Source organism: Cervus elaphus, chromosome 13 (assembly GCF_910594005.1).
Source record: "Cervus elaphus chromosome 13, mCerEla1.1, whole genome shotgun sequence".
In the NCBI taxonomy this organism is placed as follows: Eukaryota; Metazoa; Chordata; class Mammalia; order Artiodactyla; family Cervidae; genus Cervus; species Cervus elaphus.
The window spans coordinates 31,686,251-31,706,707 of NC_057827.1; the positions used below are offsets into that span (position 1 = coordinate 31,686,251).

The window sequence follows — 20,457 nt, forward strand, 5'->3', positions numbered from 1 at the left end:
GAAAATCTCCCCATTTCTAAATCCACAACTTACTCCCATCTGAAGAGCCTCTTTTGCCGCAGCAGGTTAACACATCCACGGGTTCTAGGGACCGAGACACAGACATCGTGGGGGCAGGGGCGTCATGCTGCCCACACACCCTGGAATCTGCAGGCTTAACAAGAACCAGCAGAACACATGGTGAGAAGTACCAGACTAGGGTCACTACCTCGTCACAGGAGTCAGTTCTTTCAGGACTCTCTGAGCCCTCTTCACGGAAAAAGGGAAAAACCGTGATGAGCAAATTGATCATAATACAAGAAGAATTTGCTCAGTCTTGTTCAATGGTTTGCGAATCCATGGATAGCCCACCAGGCTCCTCTGTCCATGGGATTCTCCAGGCGAGAATATTGGAGTGGGTTGCCATTTCCTTCTCCAGGGGATCTTCCCGACCCAGGGATCAAATTCAAGTCTCCAGCATTGGCAGGTGGATTCTTTACCGCTGACCCATCAGGGAAACCTACAAGCAGAATACTCCCTGGCTATTTATTAAGATAAAATACTGCAGTATGCACCTAACTAAACCTACTTATAAAAATTCATAAGTGAAATATCAAATGAGAAAAAAGACACGTTTAAGAGTCAGTGGAGTAAAATAATAATCAAACCAAAAACCTGGGCTGTGATATTTCCAGGGTCACTAGAAGTCCTTTGCACAATGAAACCAAAAGTCTTACACATTCCTTCTCAGAGCTTTCATACTAGGCTTTTGAACAGCTAGACTCTCATACACTCAGAAAATATAATTTCTGAAAGCTTCACTTTTCCATTTCTCTTAAGCTTTTTCACCGAAAGGAAAAAAGTAAAATTTCTGAACTGTTCAAACATGTTATTAGGAAACAGAATTTTTAAACAGCCAGGGTTCTCAGTCCATGCCCGTACTCCAAATGTGTCACTATTTATTATAAATAGCACCCAGAATTGACAGATTTTATAACGTGGGAGTTTCCTGGACTGTCATTCATCAGCTGATGTAAAAGTTAGCGTAATGAAAATGTCAAGAAACAGCATCACATTTAGAAACCATGAAACACAAAAATGGAGCTGTCAGTCATCCTGAACACTTGCCAAATAAAAAGTTTTAAATAGAGTCATGGGTCATCAGAACCACACGCCACAACGTCTACTGCACAGAGATGCACCAGGATTATGGAAAGAACCCAAGATTTGTCAGGTGGTCGGTCACATTGGCTCACATCACACTCGCTCTCAAAAGATACACTCAGGTCTCTTTTCACGTGAGCTGCCAAAACCCCAGTTTCCTCTCCTTTGTGCTTGCTCTGTGGAGGTCTGCTTTTTGGATCTGTGCATCCTATGTTAAATCTGGGATTTTATATTTGTGTTTAGTGTTTATTCACTCAGTCATGTCCAACTCTTTGCAACCCCATGGATTGTTGCCTGCCAGGCTCTTCTGTCCATGGGATTCTCCAGGCAAGAATACTGGAGTGGGTTGCCATTTCTCTTCTCCAGAGGATCTTCCCCATCCAGGGACTAAACCCAGGTATCCCACACTGCACACAGATTTTTTTACCATCTGAGCCACCAGACTCTATTTCCCATTTAACTCCTTAAAAATGTCATCTTCATTGGTTCAGCCCATTCTCCCTTCTGTCCTGATTCTGACAAGAGCTGGTGGGAGGGACATCAAGCAGTTTGTGGTTGACACTGACAGACAGACAGCAATGATCTGAAACTGTGCTTCCTGAGAAGGCAGCAAGGAACCAGCTAAAGGATGCCAACAGGACTCAGTGATATCCACATCCTACCAGGCTGAGGGCACCTCCATGATTGGGGCTAAGAGGTGAGGCAAGGAGGCCAGTGAAAAGGGGCAGAATGAGGGGTCACCCAAACCAGCCGGGCTGTCTGAATGGGGCCAGAATCCCCACCTGCCCAGACTCTCAAATCCTATTGACATATATAAACCATTTTTGCTAACATTATTTTTAGACCTAAGCAACAGCAAACTCATCAGTTTGACTACAATCTTATAATCCTTGGCATTGCAGCCTGAGGAAAATCAGTAAATAAATTAAAAAGTAAAATAAATCTTATAAGCCTATTTTCACACACACACAAAATTATACTGCAATGTTTATAAGGGCAAGGAGTAGGAGGTGGAAGCAAAGATCAATCCATTCTCCTCTCACTCCAGGCCTAAGAATCCTCACTTTCGATTCTTCAAGTTAATGAAATGAACACAGACCACTCTGATGAGGAGGTCTGGAATAATGGAATCGTGGTGTGTTTGCATTTTCTTTCAGTGTGAACGGGCTAGTCTGATAGTTAGACAGACCGTGACAAATTGCAGGAGATTTCATCCTTTGTTGCTCGGAAATGGCTCCCTGGCTGTAATAAGCTGTATCATCGCCAAGCGCACCTAGCTTCAAGTGAGGAGCAGAGAGGATTGTGTTAAATATGAAATTAGTGACATGTTTTCTCAGTGCCTCAACCCTAATTCTAAATTAAAGACTCCTGTCAACTCGAAATAACTCCTGAACATTCATTCCTATTTATAACTGAAATTGGATTTTTTTTGCCATTAGGATAAAGCCCACCTCCAGCCCTGGGCGCTGGTCCTCCCCACCGCTCCCCCTGCCCTTGGCCGGACCAGTCCCTGAGCAGGCCATCGGCACCGAGCTCTCCTATGGGTTCCTGTTCTGCTTCTCAGCTGCTCACCTGTCCTGCTTGGGATGCTCTGCCCCAAGGTCTCCTTGCTCCACCCTCATCTCTTCGCCACCCTGGTCTCCCCTTTACCCTCACCTCCTCCAGAAAGTCGTCCCTAAGGGACTGCTCCAGTGACATCATCCTCCCGTCTGCACTTCCTCATACCTGGGTGAGGGGGTCTCCAACTGACCTGCTCCCGTACAACCGTAAACTCCACTGGAGCCAGGACTCTGAGTCCCTGGCACACACAGTGAGCCCTGAGGCCAGCGGTGACTGAGGCTGCAGGGGTCACCACAGCATGCCCCTCCTCCACAGATGGGCTGGCAAGGGCACAGCAGCTTCACCTACAGGGGTCTGGGGGGGCCTGCTCCACCCCAACCTCGTCTTCCCTCCTCTCCTGCACCCCCAGCACCAGCCACGGTCCCCCAGACCCTGAAATCCTTGCTGTTGGGAGAAGCACCCCAGCCGGTGGGCCTGGAATCGGTCACTCCACTGCTGGTGCAGCACTGGCCTCCTGCCTCCTGCCCCCCACCCATGCTATAAACAAGTCTCAGTCGCTTCCCAGCTCCCCAGGCCAGGCGCCCCTGGGTTGTGGCACCCTATGTGTGGCAACCATTGGGACCCCCCAGCACCAGTGGCTGTGTCTCCCCAACAGCATCCAGGTGGGGATCTCCCTATCCCAGTGAACTGGGCCTTTGGGTGCATGTCCACTGCAGTGAGTGACCAGAATCTAGCATATTAATTCGTCTCAAAAAGATCACAGCTGTTCCTTTCCTTCTGATGTTCATTTGCTTTTGAACAAATGATCAAAGCTCTTTGCCCGTAGAGATGCTAAATGCCTGTGACAATCTATCAATGATTCTCTCTCCTGTGTGTGTGTTAGTTGCTTAGTCATGTCTGATTCTTCCCGACCCCATGGACTGTAGCCCACCAGCCTCCTCTGTCCATGGGATTCTTCAGGCAAGAATACTGGAGTGGGTTGCCATTCCCTTCTCCAGGGGATCTTCCCTACCCAGGGATTGAACCTGGGTCTCCCCCATTGCAGGCAGATTCTTTACCATCTGAGCGAATAGGGAAGTTCATTTCTCTCTGCTCATGTTCACTCACAGATCCAGGGGCCAATTTATTTAATGGTATAAATCTTCTTTCCCATCGCATAGTTAATAACACTTCTCCCAATTAGGAGAAGATCATTCCCAGAAGGTTCCTTTTCTGATGATGTGGCTCCTGATGAAATCGAGAGAGGGTTTCCCCGTAACTGGCTTAGAAGGCAGCCCCACAGTCCATCCCCAGAAGAAGCCTCTCTGTTTTCTTTCTCTTCTACTGCTTGTCCCCCGGGGAAGACCCCTGAGACACACAAGGAAGTCTTCGCAGGAAAATCTGGGGACTGCCTATGCAGAAGGCCTGGGGGAAGGCATGGCAACCCACTCCAGTATTCTTGCCTGGAAAATCCCATGGACAGAGGAGACTAGTGGGCTACAGTCCACAGGGTCACAAAGAACTGGACACAACTGAGCATGCACGCATGCATACACAATCTGGATAAATTTCCAAGGCTCTACGGTGAGCAAATGAATCCAGTCTCAAAAGCATACATGCTGTTTGGGTCCATTTACTTGACTGTCTGTGAAAGACAAAACTACAGTGATGAAGAGCAGATCTGTGGTGGCCAGCATCCAGGGGCTGGGGGAGGTTCGTCTCTACAGGGTGAGCACGAGGGTGTTTTCTGGGGTGATGGAAGGAGTCTGTATTCCAGCACATGTAAAATGCAAGAGTGTTAACATTCATAGAACTGTAAGCCCGAGAAGTCAATTTTACTGTATACTAATTTAAGAATTAAAACTAATTTAGAAGCCAAAGATATTTCTTCAGGGAAAAATAAAGATCACTGAACACAATCTTTAAAAAACAGAGAGTCTATGGAATCTAAGCCAGGAGGCATAATCCACTAGCGCTGTATTTTCAAGCCAACAAATCCATGAGCTCAGAGGCCAGTAGCCCCTCTGCCCCCACCGAAGGTTCCAGGGTGGGAGTGAACTGGCCAACTGTAAGTCCTCGAAGAGAGAGGAATAATGAAAATTTCAAGGGAAGATACCCCAGCACCTCAAAACCCCACAGATGCAGCCAGGTCCAGATTTGGGTACATCTTTCTGGACTCACAGGAACATGCAGAGGTGGAAGACATCATCCCAAGACAGTGCAGCCTGGATGGTGCTGGGGGCCGGTTTTTAGCACTGCTTGCCTAACTTTTATACTTGTCAATATCATCTTTTTGTTTTTCTTCTTTTTGGCTGATAAAAATAATCCAAGCCTTCAAAGCATCTTTGTAGGATAGTTCTTAGAAATTCTCCTTTGGTTCCAATCAAGCTGCCTTAAGGGAGGAGAGGAAATGCAGACATAACCTAAAAGATGATGCTGTTAAAGTGTTGCACTCAATATGCCAGCAAATTTGGAAAACTCAGCAACAGCTACAGGACTGGAAAAGGTCAGTTTTCATTCCAATCCTAGAGAAGGCAATGCCAAAGAATGTTCAAACTACCATTCAACTGCACTCATTTCACATGCTACTAAGTAAGGTAATGCTCAAAATCCTTCTAGCTAGGCTTCAACAGTACATGAACCAAGAAATTCCAGATGTACAAGCTGGATTTAGAAAAGGCAGAGGATCTAGAGAGCGAATTGTCAGCATCTGCTGGATCACAGAAAAAGCAAGAGAATTCCAAAAAAAAAAAAAAATCTACTTCTACTTCATCGACGCTAAAACCTTTGACTGTGTGGATCACAACAAACTGTGGGAAATTCTTCAAGAGATGAGAATACCAGACCACCTTACTTGCCTCCTGAGAAACTTGTACGCAGGTCAAGAAGGAACAGTTAGAATCAGACATAGAACAAAGGACTGGTTCAAAATTGGGAAAGGAGTATGTCGAGGCTATATGCTGTCACCCTGTTTATTTAACTTCTATGCAGAGTACAGCATGTGAAATGCCGGGCTGGATGAGGCAGAAGCTAGAATCAAGATTGCCAGGAGAAATATCAATAACCTCAGATATGCAGATGACACCATCCTTATGGCAAAAAGTGAAGAAGAACTAAAGAGCCTCTTGATGAATGTGAAAGAGGAGAGTGAAAAAGCTGGCTTAAAACTCAATATTCAAAAAATGAAGATCATGGTATCCGGTCCCATTACTTCATGGCAAATAGATGGTGATAAAATGAAAAGAGTGGAAGATTTTATTTTCTTTGGCTTCAAAAATCACTGCGGACAGTGACTGTAGCCATGAAATCAAAAGATGCTTGCTCCTTGGAAGAAAAGCTATAACAAACTTAGACAGTGTATTAAAAACAGAGACTTCACTTTGCTGACAAAGGTCCATATACGCAAAGCTATGGTTTTTTCAGCAGTCATGTATAGATGTGAGAGTTGTACTATAAAGAAAGCTGAGTGCTGAAGAATTGATGCTTTTGCATTGTGGTGCTGGAGAAGACTTTTGAGAGTACCCTGGACAGCAAGGAGACCAAGCCTACCAATTCTAAAGGAAATCAACCCTGAATATTCATTGGAAGGCTGATGCTGAAGCTAAAGCTCCAATCCTTTGGCCACCAGATGCAAAGAGCTGGAAAAGACCCTGATGCTGGGAAAGATTGAGGGCAGGAGGAGAAGGGGGCGACAGAGAATGAGATGGTTGGATGGCATCACTGACTCAATGGATGTGAGTTTTAGCAAACTCCAGGAGATAGTGAAAGACAGGGAAGACTGATGTGCTGCAGTCCATCGGGTCACAAAGGGACAGACACAACTTAGTGACTGAACAATATATTACTTAACTGTCCCAAACTGAAGCCCTGGAAGATGTCCCTGGCTTGTCCTGTAACTTCCTAGCATCTTCAATCCATACAAGAGGCCACTGGGGAATCAGCTCACTGAAGGACCTGGGGTCTCTTTCAGTTCATGATGAGTTCTCAGCACCTGACACCTATGGGGGACTATCATACTTTATTTCCTGAGCACATGAGTCAAAGGCCCAGATTTAAGAAAGAAACCATAACTGCAGTCTTTTTGCAGCTCTTGGTAAAGTATAAAAATTAAATGTGTTAAAATTATTAAAAGAAACTGATTATCTAGATTCCAAGAGGAGATGAGTAACCAGTTCTAAACACAAAAAATAAATAACTAAATGCTGAAGGATATCCTACAAAGTCTTCTCTACCAGGGAGCCTGTTTTAAGAGTAGCTGAGCACTTTACAAAACGTGCCAGCTCTAATTTCTTTCATTATTCACAATTCTGGAGCTACATTTAGAGTATGGGTAATTAATAAAATCATCCCTTCCACTCACTCCTGATTATCTCTCATCAGGGTCCCGTTTGCACTCCTTTCGCTGACTGTAATCATTTATTTGAACCAGTGTCTCAGCGGTTCATCAGCTCTTCATTAGTGCCTGTAGGGTGGATAAAATGTGCTTGGATTTCCAAAATAAATGCAAATCACATTGGTATTGGCAGCGAAAACGTGAATTCCCAGAATATTTTTTCAAATAAGACAGTTCCCCACAAGATCTTGGTGGCGCTAGTGGTAAAGAACTCGCCTGCCAATGTCAGAGACACAGGAGACAGGGGTTTGACCCCTGGGTTGGGAAGATCCCCTGGAGAAGGGAATGGCAACCCACTCCAGTATTCATGCCTGAAGAATCCCATGGGTAGAGGAGCCTGGTGGGCTATATAGTCTATGAGGTCGCACAGTCGGACATGACTGAAGTGACCTAGCATGCGTCCACCCCAAGACTTTGGATCTTGAGTGAAAAAAGTGGTGTCCTCCTAAGTGACTGAAAACTCACCTCCATCCAGCCCTGAATATCAATGCTAAAAACCCTCCTTATGGCCAAGGCTATCGGGCATCATTTGAGCCTCTGTCTTGGCATTCAGGAACATGTCGCTTACTTAAGCAAGGACAAGGGGTAAAAGACAACAAGAATTCAGTAAAAAATTGAAAAGCCAAACAGTCTCCTAGCCAGCAAGTCAAAAACACGGCTATGGAGGCCCCTCCCTGGAAAGTCAAAGTCTGAAGTTCTAGGAGCAGAGCTCGATACCATGGACCTGGACCAAACCCTGATCTGGACCTGAGCAGCCCTGCAGACCTGCCCTTCCCATCACAAGCTGAACTTGGTGTTTTCACCTTTAAGAGGGGGTAATAGCCCCCAGAGTGTGGAAGGGGGAGGATGCCAATGTTGCAGTGGAGAAACCAGGCAGGCACTACCTTGACCAGGCGATCAAAGTTAATATCACCAGTGGTAAGTCAGGTGTTGATGGCATCACAAGAGGCAACGAGAGGAAGCCTCTGAGGCATTTTCCCCTCCGCTCATAATCCCATCCCGATGATAAGCAAACATCAGACAAACCCACGTGGAGGGAACATCTACAAAACACCTGACTGGTACCCTTCAAAAATATCAAGGTCATGAGAAGCAAGGAAAGATTGAGGAACTGCCCCAGATTAGAGGTGTCTGAAGAGAGATGATGATTAAATGACTCATGTGTCTGGGATTGGACCCTGGAACAAAGAAGGTCATCAGTGGGAAAACTGGTGGACTCCAAATGAAGTCTGTAGATGAGTTGATATCACCATATTAACTTTTACTTTTCAACAAAACATCATGGTTATGTGCGATGATATGTTAGACTTGGGGGCAGTTGGGTGACGTGCATAGGAGCTCTGCCCCGACACGTGAACAATTCTCCTTAGAGCGGCAAAGGTACAGTCAACCTTGGAGTTTCGTTCTGCATTGGATAAAAAGCACACATCACTTTCCAAAAAATGAGGCTGGTTAGTCTTCAGACTTTAAAATCTATTTATAGACAAGCACAAGAGTCTGAAATACTATTCAGAGCAAAGGCCCAGGTGACAGCAGCGGGGAGGTAAAGAGACAGGTGATGGGGGCTGGATTTCCTCCCTCACCCACGAGCTTCTGTGCCAAGACAGCACATCACGTTAGAGAAGTTTAAATACGTGATTTAAAGCCGTAAAACAATCACAAGAAGAAATAAAAATGACAGGCAACAGAAACCATGAGGTCAGAGCAGGGGGCCTATAGGGACGGTGGAGGTCCACACATCCCTGTGGTCACCAGATACAGGAACAGATAGTGAAAGTCAGAGTGACTAGAAAAACACAGGTCAAAAATCATTTTACACTCATCTCGTTGAGGAACAATCTTTGAAGTCTGACAATCCTCAGGGCTGGAGAGAGCATGGATTTTGTAAGATCAAGAGGTAGGAGGATGGCCGAGGGAGGTAGGGAGAGAGGCTGCAAACAGAGCAATTGCTCTGGGAACCAGTTGAGCATTACCTATAGCATCATCCATCTACACACCTTATGCCCAGAGTCTGACTCTTGGGTTTATACTCCAGAAGAAAATTTGGAACATGTGCACCAGGAAACCAGTGTGAGAATGTTCTCAACTGTTCATAACAGTAACAACCTGCGAACAGTTCAGATGTCCATCCATGAGGAGCAGTCAAATAAACCATGTGATGTTTTCACAGCACAGTCAAAGGTAACTACCTGGTCCACACACCAGGAAGGAACTGCAACAAAATTACTATTCAGTGGAAGCCTAGTATGCTTCAGTCCATGGGTTGCAAAGAGTCAGAAAGGACTGAGTGACTCAACAACAACAACAACAATTCAGTGGAAGGGGCTACCCTGGTGGCTCAGTGTTAAAAAAGCTGCCTGCCAATGCAGGAGATGAGGGTTTGGTCTCTGGTTCGGGAAGATCTCCTAGAGGAGGAAATGGCAACCCACTCCAGTATTCTTGCCTGGGAAGTCCCAAGGACAGAGGAGCCTGGCAGGCTATAGGACAGTCCATGGGGTTGCAAAAGAATTGGACATGACTTAGCAAGTAAACAACAAGTTTAGTGGGAAAAGGTTAGTCCCAGAAGGTGAAAGGCAGAGGGGTACTCTCTTTTTAAAGGTAAAAATGACAAAGTAAAAGCAGATTTTTCAGGATATATAGATACAATAAGACTATAGAAAGGGATGTGAGTGAATGAGATAAGATTCAAGAGGTGGGTTAACTTGAGTGGGAGAAGCAGGGGGGCAGGTTAAACATAGGTTATTGTGAAGGCCCATTGTGATTGAAGAGGTGGGTTTTATAAGTACATCTTACATTTCTAAAAATAATACCTAATTTAATAATGTTGGTCAGGCACAGAATGGTGAGGGAGTGTGTATGAATAAAAGGATTAGGGTTGGACCTATTTTGTGTGCTTCAAGTCCACTTTATTTTTAAAAGCAATATATCAAAAAGAGCAGTGTAAGCATACGATTTATATTCATGCAGGCAACAAGCAAAAGAACTAAACAATGACCCTGAGAACCAGAAGAAAGCCCGAAGCTGCAAAAACAAGGCCAGAAATGGACTTTTCATGTTATGTTCTTCAGTGTTTAGGAGGTCACCCTGCTGTAAGCCTGAGACGATAAGAGTGGGGGCATAGCCAGATGCTAAAGGCGGCAAGCAGAGAGGAGGAGGAGCCTGGGTCCTCAGTGGGACCATGAGATGGGAGAGGGTAGGATCAGCCTTTTCTTTTGGTTCATATTGTTTCATGTCTGTCCTCATTTTCTATGGCTGTTGTGACAAATTATTGCAAAGTCAGCAGCTGAAAGCTATACAAATGTTTCATCTTAAAGCTACATGAATGTGTCATCTCACAGTTCTGTGGGTCAGAAGCTAGACATGGGTCTCAGGAGGTTAGACTCAAGGTGCTAGTTGAGCTGCAACCTATCTCGAGGCTCTGGGATCTACCCATTTCCTTGCCTTTTCTAGCTTCTTCCCACACTCCTTGGCTCACAGCCCCTTCTTCCATCTGCAAAGCCATCTCTCTCTGACACCTCACTGCAGCCGCATCTCCTTCCAGCTCTCCCCTTCTGCCTCCCTCTTCCACTTAGAAGGACCCTGGGGTCAGCCAGATAATCTGAGACAATCTTTCTTCTCAAGGGCAGCTGATCAGAAACTTTAACTCCATCCACATCCCCTTTGCCTCATAACCTAAAAGATTCCCAGGAAAAGACATGGACATTTTTGGTGGGGAGTGGTTACTATTCTGCCAACCACAAATTCTTATAATAAGCATAAACTTCTTTTGTAATTGGAAACACAAGTCAAAGCATATTTAATTATTTTTTATTCACTTTTTTATTTTTTAGTGAAAACATACAGCATTTGTCTTTCTCTGTCTGACTTATTTCACTAAGTAGAATACCCTTCTGACCCATCCATGTTGTTACAAATGGCAAAACTCCATTCTTTTTAATGGCTGAGTAATATTCCATGTGCATATATGTCCCGCATCTTCTTTATCCATTCCTCTGTCGATAGACATCTAGGGTGCTTACATGTCCTGGCTATTGTGAATAGTGCTACAGTGAACATTGGGATGTATGTATCTTTTGAAAAATGGTTTTCTCCAGATATACGCCAGGAGTAAGACTGCAGGATCATATGGTTCTATTGTTAGTCTTCTGAGAAACCTCTATACTGTTCTCCATAGTCGCTACACCAACTTACATTCCCACCAACAGTGCACAAGGATTCCCGTTTCTCCACATTCTCACCAACACTTGTTATTTCTAGTCTTTTTGACAATGGCCATTCTGTCAGGTATGAGGTGACATCTCATTGTTGGGACCATGACCCAACAAATTAGAAAAATCCAACAAATTAGAAAACTTTTGAAGTACACAGAATCAAGTATGCCATCAAAGATTTCCACATAGGAAAAAAAGCTGTTCTGTGGCTGGTTGAGGTGAAACCACGTCTAAGCACCTGTGCTACCCAGCAAACGTGTCTGCCCTCACCAAACACATGACTTCACGGTCTGGCAGGCCGAGGTCCTCTTGCTACCACCTGATTCCCATTCTGTTCAAGACATATCCAGGTTCTTTTTTTTTTTTTTTTTTATCCAGGTTCTTAAAGATCATTTTAGTTTCTTAAAAAAAAAAATGAGACTAATGCAACTTCCAATTATTTAGTTTTTCCCTTTAATAAATACAAATGCAAGGTCCTTTCCTTGTTTTTCTTTTACTGAGTTACAGTTGATCTAAAATATTATTATTGTTTCAGGTGTACAAAAATAGGGAATGCTTCACAAGTTTCTGTATCATCTTTGCACATGAGCCATGCTAATAATCTCAGTATTCTTCCAATTTTGATGCGTGCATGCTTGCTCAGTTATGTCTGACTCTTTGCGACCCCATGGACTACAGTCCAACAGGCTCCTCTGTCCATGAGATTTCCCAGGCAAGAATACTGGAGTGGGTTGCCACTTCCTCCTCTGGGGAAATCGTCCCAGCCCAGGGATCAAACCCACATCTCCTCCATTGGTAGGCGAGTTCTTTACCATTGTACCACCTGGGAAGCCCAGTTTTGGTGCAGGAGCTACTGAAGTGATCACAAGATGCTTTCATTTCTAATTTAAGCCACCAGGTGTGCTTTTAAAAGCCCTGGCCCACATGTGGATCATCTCTCAGTCCAGACACAAGCCCTCCATAAAACAGCACAGTGAGAGGAAACAATATCCTTCATAGACGTGGAGGCTTGGAGTGAAGACACACAGTGGACATTCAGGAGCCCTTGTGGCACCCGTCAGTCTCTCAGCCCTGATGTAGGGATGTTCCCAATATGGAATTCACCTCCTACAGGAACCCCAGGGTGGGTACTCGGGCACTGAGCAGGGCACCTCTGATGGAAAGTCGACCCAGGTCACAAAATCCATTCTGTTCTGTACCCTAAATGCCAGGTACTCATTCCTCCAGTGCCCTGGCATTGAGCATTGACACTGACCAATGTAATCTTACACATGATGCTCACAGGTAGTCAGAGGAACCACCAATAAATGACAATGTTCATCACAAGTATGAAAAGAACAGAGTTTTATTTTTCCAAGTCTGTAACAGAACAGTTCACATGCAAGCTCCTGAAAACTCTTTCCAATGATAAATGGTGTGTTGCCTCTGGAAAACTGAAAATGAGATGGCTTGACCAGATGGATCAGATTTAATCTCACTTTCTCCGTCCGCTACTAGCTCACCTTGTTTGAAATTAGGTTTGGGAAAACTAATGTGAAAACACAAAATACACAAATACAATCTGGGTTTTTCTGAGATGATGACTTAGGGACACTTAACTCCAAGAATACCAACCCCTTGTCCCGCCAGGGCCCCCGAGGGTCCCCACAGATCCCACCTTCCCTGCTGGCTTGGCAGTAGACCCTCCGTGCCACCCCTGAATGCGTGCACCTGGTATTTGACCCCGAGGATTGCCAGATCCAACAAGACCTGCTGGAAATTTGGTGGGACTTTCCTTCATTAAAATAAACATGGTTCAGGCTTCCCTGGTGGTTCAGTGGATAAGAATCCACCTGCCAATGCAGGGGACAACGGTTTGATCCCTGGTTAGAAAGAATCCCACATGCCTTGGGGAAACTAAGCCCAAGTGCCACAACTACTGAGTCCCCATGCCCTAGAGCCTCTACAACAAAAGAAGCCACCGTAAAGAGAAGCCCGTACACCACAACTAGAGAGTAGCTCCCACTTGCCTCAACTAGAGAAAAGCCCACGTGCAGCAATGAAGACCCTGTGCACCAAACATAAAAATAAATAAGTAAAAAATTTTAAAACAAACAGGCAAGAAAAAAAACATGGTTCACTTAGGAAATTGCTCAAAAGAGATGAGAGAGGTCGTTGCAGTCACTGAAGGATGAGCTGGATAAGAACAAGGACCAGGCACTAAGGCACCATTAGTGAAGGATAGGGAAGCCTGGCATGCTGCAGTCCATGGGGTCCCAGAGTCAGACACAACTCAGCAACTGAACAACCACCACCCCCACCCCCTGGACATAACCACTGCCTGTGTTTTGACCAGTTTCCATTCAGGCCTGTTTTTCCCCCCTGCATACCTACATTGTGCAAAATTGGAATTCTACTGTAGTAGGACTCATGCTATGCCCATTTAACATAACATGAATATTTCCTTACACCACTGAATATTCTTTGAAAATACGCTATCAATGGGCATATAATTTTAAAATGGGTACTATAACCATCCGGCAGCCATGCAAGTAACTGCAGCCATGAAATTAAAAGATGCTTGCTCCTTCAAAGGAAAGCTTTGACAAACCTAGACAATGTATTAAAAAGCAGAGACATCACTTTGCCAACAAAGATCCACATAGTCAAAGCTATTGTTTTTCCAGTAGTCATGTATGGATGTGAGAGCTGGACTATAAAGAAAGCTGAGCACCAAAGAATTGATGTTTTCAAACTGTGGTGCTAGGAAAGACTCTTTATGGTTCCTTGGACAGCAAGGAGATCAAACCAGTCAATCCTAAAGGAAATCAACCCTGAATATTCATTGGAAGAACTGATGCTGCAGTTGAAGCTCCAATACTTTGGCCATCTGATATAAAGAGCCAACTCATTGGAAAAGACCCTGATGCTGGGAAAGATTGAGGGCAGGAGGAGAAGGGGGATGATAGGATGAGATGGTTGAATGGCATCTCTGACTCAGTGGACATGACTTTGAGCACACTCCAGGAGATAGTGAAGAACAGAGAAGCCTGGCATGCTGCAGTCCATGGGGTCACAAAGAGTCAGACGGGAATTAGCGACTGAACAACAACAACAAAACCATCTGCTACTGCTGGAGATTCAGGTTGCTTCCAATTTCCAACTAAGAAAAATAAAGCCACAGTGAGTAGCCTCATATACACATTTTACTGATATCCTTGATTTTAATACAAACCCTTCAAAAGCAGATGACTTGACCAAAGGGTATAAATGTTTGTATTCCATAAGATAACAGCCATCAACATTTCCTCCAGTGGGTATGACAGTATTTGTCCTCCTATGTGCTTACCCACACTGAGGACAAATATTTGAAAGCCCTTTCACCAGTTGGGTGTAAAAGAAGGGGAAAAAGAGAGGGTGGAGGAAGAAGAAGAGAACTGTTTCAATTTGCATTTCTCTGATTACTCATGGGGTTCAGCCCTGTTTGTTTGCCTTTCCTATTTCTTCAATGACCTGCCGACTAGCGTCTGCTGCAGACATTTTCCATCCGATGGTAATGTTTTCCTATTGATTTACGGCTGCTTTTAGTATAATAAGGATGGATTGGCAGGTAGACAGTGTTATATCCTGACTTGCCAATTCTGATGATGGTGTTGGATGCACACAGGGTGCTAATGCATTTGTGGTCAGCTGTGTCAATTTTCCCCTTTAATACGTCTTTCATGGCAAGCAGAGTGTCGTGGTCCTTCAGCCTGGCATCTGACCCCAGCTCTTCCACTTGCCACCTGGGGGACCCTCTCTTTGCCGTAATTTCCTTGATTGAAAACGAAAGATAATGAGAGTACATTTACTACATGAGGTCAGTGTGTGGGAAACAATTTGGGTGCTGGCCCTCAGTGACCCGTCTCCTGGTCCTGCCCAGGGAGCACTGGGAGTCTACCCTCAGCCTCCAAGTGAGATTGGAACCCAGTCCCCACAGCAGCACCATGAGATGATGAAGCCCCAGCTGATACCTTCACTGCAGCCCCAAGAGACCCTGGCCAGAGGACCTGGACAAGTTGTGCCAAGATTCTGACCCACAGAAACTGTGACATACGAGCATTGGTTGTTTTCAGCTATTAGGTCTAGGGATGATTTGTTACACAGCAGGAGATAACTAACATATAACATTTGGGAAGTGCTCAAAAGAGTGCCAGTAGCAGATTGCAAAAATAGTCTACTGCTTGGCCACTCCTCCCATGAAAAGATGGAGTCCTTGTCCGCTCCTGGAGCTGCTTGACTGTGGCTTGCTTTGACCAACGAAGCCGAAGTACAGGGGATGGAGAGATCTGACAGGCACCTGCATACAGGTCCTTGCCCTCTTACTACCCTCACAGGCCCCCACCACCCTGCCAAGGAACCCATCTGTGGGCTGAGACCGCATGGCCCAGTGACCCCTGATGTGCCCCCAGCTTACAATTGGCCACCACTAGACATGCGTGAGGTCCTTTAATGCAGACCCCTGAGTGGGCCCATTTACAGAACCGCCTGGCCACACCCATGCCCAGCACACATTCCCAACCCAACTCATGGGCTGAACAAAGGAGTCCATGGGACACTTACCAACTAATCGATCCATGGGAAACTTACTGTGGTGTATGATGCTCGGTGAAGACCTGACTTACACTTAGCAGTGTTCCCTTCTGAAAATGCAGCACCTTGTTTTCATATACTAGAATCTAGAGGGTTGGGGGATACTCGTCACTTCTAATTTTATTTTAGCAAACCTTGAACCAATACTGCATGAGTTCTGTTTTAGTTTGGGCCAGAATAATGTTATATACAAGGCTTCCCAGGTGGCACAGAGGTAAAGAACCTGCCTGCAGGAGATGCAGGAGACTCAGGTTTGATCCTTAGATTGGGAAGATCCCCTGGAAGAGAAAAATGGCAACCCACTCCAGTATTCTTGCCTGAGAAATCCCATGGACAGAGGAGTCTGGCGAGCTACAGTCTTTGGGGTCACAAACAGTTGGATACCACTGAGCACACATGCACAGTGATATATGCTCTTCTCCTGGGCACACGAGGACAAAGTCTAACTAATCTGACTATATGGAAAATCAGGGAAGTCACAGCAAAGGTGTCAGAAAAGAACAGTGATACAAACCTAGGACCAGAGGTGGAGACAGTCATCTTTACTTGAGGGAGGACCCCAAGGCCACTGTCCTCTGAAATCAACACGAAACCATCCCAAGTCCCTTTGTCAGTCAGTCATCAAACCCCACAATCTCTCTGTGTACAACCCAGGGCACCAAGGTTTTCCAGCCTCACTAGGTACTTCTCACTGTTACTGTCAGATAGAATCACCTCTTAGGTTTTCATAGGTTCAGTATTTTAATCAAGCTAGAAGTCTTACCTCATTATGTGAGGATTATCACAATGACCAAGGACTTACCGTCCCTAGAGAACGGCATTCAGACAGGTAATGTGACATGGGCAGAGTGGCAAGCCCAGGGGCAGTGAAGCTGGGGTTCCACAGATACCTGGCTTTGTGCAGTGAGTGCCCCACCCCTATGCAGCAAGACGTTTGGCCCAGGAAGAGGACAGGCCCCCTGCCCATACTCTGTGCTGGGGAGCCCAACCTCTGAGCAGTGTCCTCCGTTAATACAGTTAGCAATCCAGTCCCTGACTGAAGAGGTCAGTTCCCCTTATTGGCACAAATGCCATCAAAGGCACGTTAATATGTGACCAGCCTTCATAAGTTAAAAAATGATCTACTTTCTAATGCTAAGTATAAATACCTAAAGACAATAGTTTCACACTAGCCATTCAATTCCAAAAACAGGAATGTATCCATGTGTCAGTTACAATTCTTAAATTGTCACATCTAACTAGAGTCAAGTTATTAACATGTTTGAGAAATTTAGCAATCACAAATAGACTGTCAGGCTTCTTGTAAGCTAACAGCTCTTAACACTCACTGGAAAACTACACATGCCGGCTGACCACCAGCAGAGACACGAACATCCAGGTCACCAGCCCCTCCCTCCCAATTAATAAGCACTTGGTGGTGAACAAAACTGAGAGGTTAGTCTTCTTAGGAGCTCTAAATTGACAAGAAGTAAAGCTAGCCAGCTTTTCAGTTATCTTCTCATCTCTTTCTAGCTTCCATTTAATGAAAAACTTGTCAAGTTACAACTTTATGTGCCTTGCTCTATAGCACTTATTATCTACAAATGGGATTTTCTCAAGACAATAACTATACTGACAACACTAGGCTGATTGCGAGAAATGTGTTTTTGCCAATTTTCATGAATGTTGGACATGCCTGACACTATCCTATTTTGTAAATTTACTGCCTTGTTCGTGTGATCTTTGAGATAAATATATTGTCACGGAAGACCTCGACTACCCTTTCTCTCCCTTCATTTTATAAATGCCAACTTTATTTAACTCTGCTGTCACTTGTTTCTTAGCCACATGAAATAGTTGAGACTGTTTATAAGTCAAGGCTTATACCAATACCCAAAAAATCAGAAAACATGAGTTGGTTCTCCAAAAATTTTTTGATAGTCCAAAAAGTATACCAATATTTTACCCCAAATGGACTAACTAATCAATTGATAGGGTTTTTCTTTCTAATTGTAGTAAAGTACATATAAAATGTACCATCTTAACCATTTTCTTAGGTAATGGTTCAGGGTGTTAAGTCCATTCACTCTATAATCTCCAGAATCTTTTTAAAAATTAATTCATTCACTTATTTTTGGTTATACTGGGTCTCTGTTACTATGCAGGCTTGTCTCTGTGGTGAGTGGTGGCTACTCTCTAGTAATGGTGCTCGGGCTTCTCGTTGTGGGGGTTTCTCTTGTGGAGCACAGGCGCTAGAGCACAGGTTCAGTAGTTGTGGGACATGGGCTTACTTGCTCTGATGCATGTGGGATTGTCCAGGACCAGGGACCGAACTCATGTCCCTTGCATTGGCAGGTGGATTCTTAACCACTGGACCACCAGGGAAGTCCCTCCAGAACTGTTTTTTTTTAAAAATATGGAACGCTTCACGAATTTGCGTGTCATCCTTGCGCAGGGGCCATGCTAATCTTCTCTGTATCGTTCCAATTTCAGTATATGTGCTGCCGAAGCGAGCACCAGAACTGTTTTAATCATGCAAAACTGAAAGTCTGTCCCCATTAAAGACGAAGTTCCCACCCTCCTCCTCCCCTGGCCCCTGACACCTACTATTCTACTTTCTGTTTCTGAATTTGGCTCCTCTAGGTATTTCGCATAAGTGGAATAGTACAGTATTTATCCATTTTGATTGGTTTATTTTAGTCAACATAGTGTTCTCAAGGTTCATCCAGGTTGTAACATGTGTCAGAAGTTCCTTCCTTTTTAGAGGGTGAAAACAGCGTTCCATGTTTTGTGAGACAAAGTTTTGTTTATTCATTCATCTGCTGATGGACACTTGGGTTATGTTCTCTTTTTGTTGTGAATAACACTGCTATGAATATGGCTATGCAAATAAATATCTGAGTCTTCACTTTCTGTTGTTTTATGTCTATATTCAGAGTGGGAATTGCTGGATCATATGGTAATTATGTAATATTTTCAGGCTCCACCACGCTGTTTTGTCTTCCCAGGTGGCACTAGTGGTAAAGAATCTGCCTGCAATGCAGAAGACATAAGACATGCGGGTTTGATCCCCAAGTCGGGACGATCCTCTGGAAAAGAAAATGGCAACCCACTCCAGTTTTCTTGCCTGGGAAATCCCATGGACAGAGGAGTCTGGAGGGTTACAGTGCATGAGGTCACAAAGAGCTGGACACGATTGAGCACACATGTCCATGTACCCAGTGCACAATGAATCTGAGAACAAGATAAGGTCAGTTTTAAAAACGAAGAAATGGTAACCGTCTGTGATGCAACAATCCCAGTTCTGGGTATACCCCCAAAGAAGGGAAAGCAGTGCCTTGAAAACATACTTGAACACCCACGTCTACAGCAGCATTTTATCCACAATAGCTGAAGGGTGGAAATAACCCAAGTGTCCATCGACGGATGAACGGATAAACAAAGCATGGTCCACATACACACAACGGAATATTTTTCAGTCTTAAAGAGGAAGGAAATGCTGATGTGTCAAAGTGGGGATGAACCACAGGACACCATGCTGTGTGGAACACACTGACCACACAAGACTTACGGACATGACAGGGGAGGGGGTTAAGAAGGAGAGGGTGGGATGAATGGGGTGAGTAGCATGGAAACACATACACTAACATATGTAAAACAGATAGCCAGTGGGAATTTGCTGTATGGCTCAGGGAAATCAAACCGTTGCTATGTGACAACCTAGAAGGGTGGGAGACGGGAGGTCGGCTGAAGAGGGAGAGGACATATGGCTGATCCATGTTGATGTATGGCAGAAACCAAAACAATATTGTAATTAACTTTCAATTTAAAAATAAATAATTAAAAAAATAACTCACAGTGTGTGATCCCACTTTGTTGAGGTCTCAGAGCCATCAAATTCATAGAGAAAGTCCAATGGTGGTTCCCTGGGGCTGGGGGAGGGGAGGATGGGGAGTGAATGTTTACAGTGGGTGTAGCGTGTCAGTTCTGCAAGGTCAAAAAGACTTGGAAAGGTAATGGTTGCACAGCAATGTGAACATTGTTTGTTTGTTTGTTTTTAAGTTTTATCAAAAAGTGAAAGTGAAAGTCGCTCAGTCGTGTCCAACTCTTTGCAACCCCATGGACTATACAGCCTATGGAATTCTCCAGGCCAGAATACTGGAGTGGGTAGCTCTTCCCTTCTCTAGGGGATCTTCCCAACCCAGGGTTGAACCCAGGTCTCCTGCATTGCAGGTGGATTCTTTACCAGTTGAGCCACAAGGGAAGCCCAAGAATACTGGAGCAGGTAGCCTATCCCTTCTCCAGTGGATCTTCCCGACACAGGAATTGAACCTGGGTTCAAACTGCATTGCAGGTGGATTCTTTACCAACTGAGCTATGAGGGTTTTATTGAAGTATAGTTGATTCACAAAGTTGTGTTAACTTCTGCTATACAGCAAAGTGATTCAGTTATACACATATATTGTTTCATATTTTTTTCCATTATGGTTTACCACATGGTTCCATGTGCTATACAGTAGGACCATGTTATTTATCCATCCTATAGATAAAAGTTTGCATCTGCTAATCCTAAACTCCCAA

At 44.6% G+C, this 20,457-nt stretch overlaps 1 protein-coding gene, 1 non-coding gene and 1 pseudogene across 2 annotated transcripts in view; all 3 read right to left on the reverse strand.

The window, feature by feature from the left end:
* The window catches only part of FAM189A1 (family with sequence similarity 189 member A1), a 245,153-nt gene that overhangs the window by 151,651 nt on the left and 73,045 nt on the right, over positions 1-20,457 (reverse strand). The gene's annotated exons all lie outside the window — the stretch shown is intronic.
* Positions 11,828-11,925, reverse strand: LOC122707085 (annotated as a pseudogene).
* LOC122707288 lies at positions 18,287-18,393 on the reverse strand. Its single transcript, XR_006344800.1, has one exon. It is a non-coding gene; the product is annotated as a U6 spliceosomal RNA (small nuclear RNA).